Source organism: Furipterus horrens, unplaced genomic scaffold (assembly GCF_987537825.1).
Source record: "Furipterus horrens unplaced genomic scaffold, mFurHor1.1.pri manual_scaffold_17, whole genome shotgun sequence".
Lineage (NCBI taxonomy): Eukaryota > Metazoa > Chordata > Mammalia > Chiroptera > Furipteridae > Furipterus > Furipterus horrens.
In genome coordinates this window covers 31441738-31450439 of record NW_028327187.1, presented here as the reverse complement: position 1 = coordinate 31450439, position 8702 = coordinate 31441738, and positions in this window count along the sequence as shown.

The window sequence follows — 8702 nt, the reverse complement described above, 5'->3', positions numbered from 1 at the left end:
TAACTGATGCTATAATGAACATATGGGTGCATACAGTCTTTCAAAATAGTGTTTTGTGTTTCTTTGGATATATATCTAGAAGTAGAATCAGTGGGTTGTAAGGCACTTCCATTTTTAATTTGTTGAAAAACATCCATACTGTTTTTCATAGTGGCTACCCACAAACTTCACTAGGGTTCCCTTTTCTCCACATCCTAGCTAACACTTGTCGTTTGTTATTTCGTTGATGATAGCCATTTGACAGGTGTGAGGTAATATCTCATTGTACTTTTTAAAAAATTTGATTATTTATTTATATTTTAATAGTTCATTTTATTGTGTTTTTCCATTACCATTTATCCACCTTATACCCTCTTACACTTCTACCTACCCCTCTCTTCCCTACAATCACCACACTCTGTCCATATCAATGAGTCCATTTTTTTCCTTTTTGCTCAATCCCTCCACCTATACATGCCTGCTAACCCAGAGCTATAAGCTCTCTCTCTATATATAAGTCTTTCTCTATTTTGCTTATTACTTTAGTTTGTTCATTACATTATAAATATGAGTGAAGTCATATGGTACTTTTTGGTACTTTTCTTTCTCTGATTGGCTTATTTCACTTAGCATAATATTCTCCAGGTCCATCTATGCTGCAGCAAAGGGTAAATTTTTCTCCTGTTCTATGGCTGAGTAGTGTTTTGTTGTGCAAATATGCCATAGCTGTTTTATCTAGTAAATAAAAACCACATGAGGAGGGAAGAAGATGGTGGAGGAGTGAGGGGGGGCTGCACTTTCAGGCTCCTGAGGCCCGTCTGTAGTTTGAACTAATTGCAGACAAACATCTCAGTTAGCAGCTGGACACTGGCAGGAGTCGAGCCTTGGCACTGCTGGATTAGAGAAAAACCATCTGGGAACAACCTGTTTAGTGAGGATAGCGGAAGAAAAAGGGAAAAAATGGGATTTCTGACTGGGGTGGCTGCCCGAGCTGTGGCTGGAAGTATACAAAGGCTTTTTGGTGACCACAGGCTTCCCCAGAGAGGAGTCGGGAGGAGAACGGATCTCTACCTGTTGGCAGAGACGGGACTCGACCAAGTGGCATTGGCGCTGAAGGACAGGAGACAACATCCTGCTGGGCAAGTGAGAACATAATTTACCTTTATATTTTTCTCTTGTGGACTGCGGAGAGGGGTGGAAAGATTGGGGGTGGTAAGACGTTCTTGAGGAGCGCAGGTGCAGAGGCGCGCTCGTCCACTCCCCAACCCTACCCTTGGGTTGCGCCAGCGATCATAGGGATGTGCCCTCATTCACCAGCCCAGGTGCGCGGGCCGTGAGTCCAGGTGCCGCTCGGACATGCCCCAACAAACATAAGATCAGTGCCCCAACGGGCACAGGGAGGGCCCACTGAACACGCAGAAGACCGTGCGCAGACACTCCTAGCCAGCTCCAGTGGGTGCCAGGCCCAAGGCCGGAACGCAGACCACTTACTCAAGCTCTGTTCATGCCTGCCCAGATGGGTGTTGGAAGGCGGGTGGCTGAGGCATGGGAATAGTGGGCGGCAGTGACTCACAGACGCTCACTTCCACTGTGCACAAGTGTCCAGGGCCCCGCCCTAAGAGGCGAGAGACCAACTCCTGGAGCTCGGCTCAGAGGGACTAAGGCTAGCTCTCGGGTTGCACTACATGTGCACAGGTGCGCGAACGGGAAAACACCTTGACCAGGATACAGTAGGCGCCAATCGCTCACTTCCACTGTGCCCGAGTGTCTGGTACCCCGCCCTGGGAGGCAAGAGACCAGCTCCGGGAGTGAAGCACGGCTGGGCAGGCCCCATGCAAGTTCTCAGGCCGCCCCGCGCATGCAGGGGTGTGAGTGCAAGGGCACCTCAGCTGGCTCCAGCAAGCTGCAAGGGAGCGCTCTGTGCCGGCCACCTCAGGCGCACACCATTGCTGCAAGGAACAAGAACCTCTAAACTGCAACACTAGACCAGCTGCGGACGCAGAAAAAGAAGAGGACACACTAAGGCTGAAATGAGTAAAAACATTCCTTTTTTTTTCTTTTATCTCTTTTTCTTTCTTCTTTCTTTTCTTCTTTCTTTCTTTTTTCTTTCTTTCCTTTCTTCTTTTTTCTTTTTCTTTTTCTTTTTCTCTTAAAAAAAAGGAGAGGAGAGGAGGGGAAGAAAAAAGAAAAGAAAAACAAACTATATCTCTAATGCATTTCATATAATCTTTCATTCTCATCCTTCCTCTTTAATCGTTGTTTATTTGTTTGTGTGTCTATTTTAGCCGCCCTTTCACTCTAAATAAATAGAATATAATTACTATATAAACCCAATACAATACAATCCCACTTTCTTACTATATTCTGTATTTTTCCATCCTTTTCTTCTATTTTTATTAACATACAATGCAAATATTACCTACTGGCTTGCATAGTCTCAACTATTATTAATCTATCATCCCCTGTATCAAAAATCATATTTTTCCTCCCTAAAAACAATTCTTATCTGTTCTTCTTATAGTATAAAAGCTCTAATCTCTTTACACTTATATTAATACTGGCTCGTTGGCTGACAGTAGTGGGATAGAGGGTGGGGGATACTTTTGAGGGTGTGGGTCTCCTGCCTGGGCTGTGTGTTTATGTTTTTAACAGCATATCCACAAAAGAACTCAAGACAAAGTGGATAGAGTGACTCCCAACCAACTAGCCAGAAGGAAGATCCTAACAAAGAACATCTGAAATATAACCAGACAGCATAAACAAACGACATAAAGAGTAACCCAAGAACACCAGACTCAGGAAATCAAAGAGACTGCACCGCCGAAACCCCCAGATCTCCTATAAAGAATCTCACACCACAAAGGTGGGAAGAGAAAGCAGACCATTCGCCCAAAATAAAAACAAACAAGAAGAATCCAACATGGTAAGATGCAGAAACAACCTCTCAATGAAAAGAGGATTCCTCAGAAAGACAGGTAGATGAAATAGACATAGCCCAAATGTCAGACATGGAATTCAAAACAATGGTGGTAAAGAAGCTCAATATACTTAACAAACTCAAAAACAACTATGACAACCTGCAAGGAAGTTACCAGCAACTCCAAGAAAATTACAAGGCACTTCCAAAGAACTACGCCAGCATTAAAAAAGACATAGAAAGTATTAACAAGAACCAGAAAGAAATGAAGAATGCAATCTCTGAACTGAAAAACACAGTAGAATCAGTCAAAAGCAGACCAAACGAAGCAGAGGATCGGATTAGTGAGTTAGAAGATAATGTAGAGAAAAACTCCCAGACAATACAGCAAAATCAAAAAGCTTGAAAAAATATGAACAAGATGTAAGGGAATTACAGGATAGCATGAGAAGAAATAATATCAGGATCATCGGAATAACAGAGGGAGAAGAAAAAGAGCATGGAATTGAAAAACCGATAGGAGAAATAGTGATAGAAAATTTTCTGAACCTGATGAGAGAAAAAGTTATGCAAGTTCAGGAAGCACAGAGAGTTCCATTGAAGAGGAACCCACAAAAACTCACTCCAAGGCACATCATAATTAAAATGGCAACATTCCAAGACAAAGAGAGAATCCTAAAAGCAGCAAGAGAAAAACAGCAAATAACTCACAAGGGAGCTCCAATAAGGCTATCGACTGATTTCTCAACAGAAACATTACAAACCAGAAGGGAATGGTCAAAAATATTTCAAGCATTGAAGAACAAAGGCCTACAACCAAGAATACTCTACCCAGCAAGGCCCTCATTCAAAATAGAAGGTGAAATAAGGAGTTTCTCAGACAAAGGAAGACAAAGAATACACCTCCAGCAAACCAGCATTTCAAGAGATGCTAAAGGGAGTGTTCTAAGAAAAAAGAAGAGAAGAAAAAAAAGAAAGGAGAGGAACAGAGGTACAAAGGGCAATGAATAAATTCCCGTCAATAATAACCTTAAATGTAAATGGATTAAATGCTCCAATTAAAAGACATAGGGTAACAGAATGGATAAGAAAACAGGACCCAGATATTTGCTGTCTACAAGAAACACACCTCAAAACAAAAGATTTACACAGACTGAAAGTAAAGGGATATAAAAAAATATTCCAAGCAAACGGACCGGAAAAAAAAGTCAGGGTAGCAGTCCTCATATCAGACAAAACGGATTTCAAAGCAAGGGCAATAAAAAGAGACAAAGAAGGACATTTCATAATACTTAAAGGAACAATCCATCCAGAAGATATAACATTGATAAACATATATGCTCCCAACATAGGAGCACCCAAATACATAAAGCAAATACTAGAAGACCATAAGAAGGATATTAACAACAACACACTCATAGTAGGGGACTTCAACACTCCATTATCAACAATAGACAGATCATCCAAGCAAAGAAACACCAAGGATATACAGCCATTGAACAACACACTAAACCACATGGACTTAACTGATATATATGGAACTCTCCACCCCCCAAAAGCAAAATATACAGTCTTTTCAAATGCACATGGGGCATTTTCAAAGATAGACCATATGATAGGACACAAAACAAGCCTCAACAAATTGAAGAAAATTTAAATTCTATCAAGCATCTTTTCAGACCATAATGCCTTGAAACTAGAAATCAACCTCAGAGAAAAAAATCAAAGGCACCCAAACTCATGGAGAATGAATAACATGCTATTAAATAATGAATGGGTTAACAATGACATCAAAGAAGAAATCAAGAAATTTCTAGAAACTAATGAAAATGAACACACAACAGCCCAAAACCTATGGGACACAGCAAAAGCAGTCCTAAGAGTGAAGTTCATAGCAATACAGGCATATCTGAAAAGGATAGAAGAATCTCAAATAAAAAACCTAACCCTAAAGCTACAAGAACTAGAACAACAACAACAAACAAAGTCTAGGGAAAGAATAAGGAAGGAAATCATCAAGATCAGAGCAGAATTAAATAACATAGAGACTAAACAAACAATCCAAAAGATCAACAAAACTAGGAGCTGGTTCTTTGAAAAATAAACGAAATCGACAAGCCTCTATCCGGGCTCACCAAGAAAAAAAGAGATAAGACCCAAATAAACAAAATCAGAAATGAAAGAGGAGAAATCACCACTGATATCTCAGAAATACAAAAGATAGTAAGAAATTACTAGAGACAAGTGTATGGCAAGAAGTTTGACAACCTAGTAGAAATGGGCAAATTTCTAGAAGCATACAACCTTCCAAAGCTGAATCAAGAAGAAGTGGAAAGTCTCAACAGACCAATAACAAAGAAGGAAATTGAAACAGTAATCAGAAATCTCCCTGCACACAAAAGCCCTGGACCGGATGGCTTCACAGGTGAATTTTACGAAACATTTAGGGAAGAACTAACTCCTATTCTCCTCAAACTATTCCGAAAAATCAAAGAAGAGGGAAAAATCCTAAACTCTTTCTATGAAACCAGTATTACCCTAATCCCAAAACCAGGTCAAGACACAACAAAGAAAGAAAACTACAGGCCAATATCACGGATGAACATAGATGCTAAAATCCTCAATAAAATATTGGCAAACAGGATCCAGAAATACATCAAAAAGATCATACATCATCATCAAGTGAGGTTCATCTCAGGGATGCAAGAATGGTTTAATATTTGCAAATCAATAAATATAATACATCACCTAAACAAAATGAAAGATAAAAATCACATGATCATATCAATAGATGCAGAAAAAGCATTTGATAAAGTACAACACCCATTTATGATGAAAACACTCAGCAAAATGGGAATAGAGGGAGCATACCTTAACTTAATCAAGGCTATATATGAGAAGTCTGAGGATAAGATCATACTCAATGGACAAAAACTGAAAGCATTCCCCCTGAATTCAGGAGCTAGACAAAGTTGTCCACTCTCTCCAGTCCTATTCAACATAGTGTTGGAAGTCCTAGCTATTGTAATAAGACAAGAAAAAGAAATAAAATGCATTCAAATTGGGAGAGAAGAAGTAAAACTATCATTATATGCAGATGACATGACAGTATACCTAGAAAATCCTATAAACTCCACTAAAAGACTACTCGATATAATAAGTGAATTTGGCAAAATCGCAGCGTACAAAATAAATATACAGAAATCTAAGACATTTCTGTACACCAACAATAAAATATCAGAGACAGAAACAAAAGAGAAAATACCATTTATTATAGCAACAAGAAAAATAAAGTACCTAGGAATAAACTGAACTAAAGAGATCAAAGACCTGTACTCTGAAAATTGCATAACATTGAAGAAAAAATTTAAGGAAGATACAAATAAATGGAAGCAAATACCATGTTCTTGGATGGGAAGAATCAACATCATCAAAATGGCCATACTACCCAAAGCAATTTACAGATTCAATGTAATCCCTATTAAAATACCAATGACATTTTTCACTGACCTAGAACAAATCCTCCAAAAATTCATATGGAACCAAAAAAGACCCCGAATAGCAAAAACAATCTTGAAACAGAAGAACACAGCAGGAGGAATCACAATACCAGACATCAAACAATACTACAAAGCCACTGTGATCAAAACAGTCTGGTACTGGCATAAGAACAGACATATAGATCAGTGGAACAGAATAAAGAGTTCAGAAATAAACCCAGGCCTCTGTGTTCAACTAATCTTTGATAAAGGGGGAAGGAACATAAAATGGAGTGAGAAGAGCCTCTTTAACAAATGGTGCTGGGAGAACTGGATATGGACTTGCAAAAAAATGAAACTAGACCACAAACTTACACCACACACGAGAATAAACTCAAGATGGATCAAAGACTTAAATGTAACCTGTGACACCATAAAAGTTCTAGAGGGAAACAGAGGCAAGAAAATTGCTGATATCTCATGTAACAATATCTTCACAGATACATCTTCTAAGGCAAGAGAAATAAAGGAAAAAAAAACAAATGGGATTACATCAAACTGAAAGGTTTCTGCTCAGCAAAAGAAAACATCAGCAAGATGAAAAGGAAACCAACCATATGGGAAAACATATTTGCCAATGATATCACAGGGGACTGATTTCCAAAATATATAAAGAGCTTATACGACTCAACATCAAGAAAACAAACAACCCAATTAAAAAATGGGCAAAGGACCTGAAAAACACTTCTCTGAAGAGGATTTCCAGAAGGTCCATAGACACATGAAAAAATGCTCAACATAATTAGCCATCAGGGAGATGCAAATAAAAACCACAATGAGATACCATTTTACACCAGTCAGAATGGCCATCATCAACAAATCAACAAACAACAAGTGCTGGCGAAAATGTGGAGAAACGGGAACCCTACTGCACTGTTGGTGGGAATGCAGACTGGTGCAGCCACTATGGAAAACGGTATGAAATTACTTCAAAACATTAAAAATGGAACTGCCTTTTGAACCAGTGATTCCACTGCTAGGATTATACCTGAAGAATCTTGAAACACCAATTCAAAAGAACTTATGCACTCCTATGTTCATTGCAGCACTGTTTACAATAGCTAAGTGCTGGAAACAACCTAAGTGCCCATCTGTAGATGAGTGGATCAAAAAACTGTGGTACATTTACACAATTTAATACTATGTAGGAGAAAGAAAGAAGGAACTCCTGCCATTTGCGACAACATGGATGGAACTAGAGAGAATTATGCTTAGTGAAATAAGCCAGGCAAAGAAAGAAAAATACCATATGATATCACCTAATACAGGAAACTAAAGAACAACACAAAAGAACTAAATAGAACAAAGAGCAGAATAGCAGTCAATAGGGGGGAGGGGGGAGAGAGAGAAGGGGGATAAGTAAGGGAAGGGTTTAGTCAAAGAATGTGTATAAATGACTCATGGACACGGACAATGGGGAGGGATATGATTACGGGAGAAGGGGTGGGCTGGGTGGGGGAGAGAAATGGGGGGAAAATGGGACAACTGAAATTGAAAAACCAAAAATAAAAAATAAAAAAAATAAAAAAACACATGATCATATCATTGTGGCTGTAATTTTCACGTCTCTGATAATTAGTGATGTTGAGCCTCTTTTCATATTTCTATTGGCCATCTGTATGTCCTCTTTGGAAAAGTACCTATTCAGGCACTTTGCACATTTTTTATACTGGCTTATTTGGTGTTAAGTTGTATGCGTTCTTTAAAATTTTGGATACTAACCCCTTATCAGATGTATAATTAGAGAACATATTCTCCCATTCAGTGGGTTGTATTTTTATTTTGTTGGTGTTTTCTTTTGCTGTGAAAACTAATTTTAGTTTGATGTAGACCCATTTATTACTTTTTGTTTTCCTGGCCAAGGAAATATATCAGAAAAATATTACTAAGATAAATGTATGGAGTTTTATTGCCTATGTTTTCTTCTAGGAGTTTAAAGATTGGTTTTCTAATGTTGAAACAGCATTACCTGCTTGGGATAAATTTTACTTGGTCATGGTGTATGTTTGTTTTACACATTGTTGTATTCATGTAAACTTCACAGTCTAGACAAGATTGGCAAGAAATATTCAAAGTCATGGAATGAAGGGACCAACAGCTAAGATTTCTCTACCCAATGAAGCTATCACTTAGAATTGAAGGTCAGATAAAGAGCTGCCCAGACAAGAAAGAACTAAAGGAGTTCCTCATCACCAAACCATTATTATATAATATATTAAAGGGACTTATTTAAGAAAAATGTGATCAAAACTATAAACAATAAAATG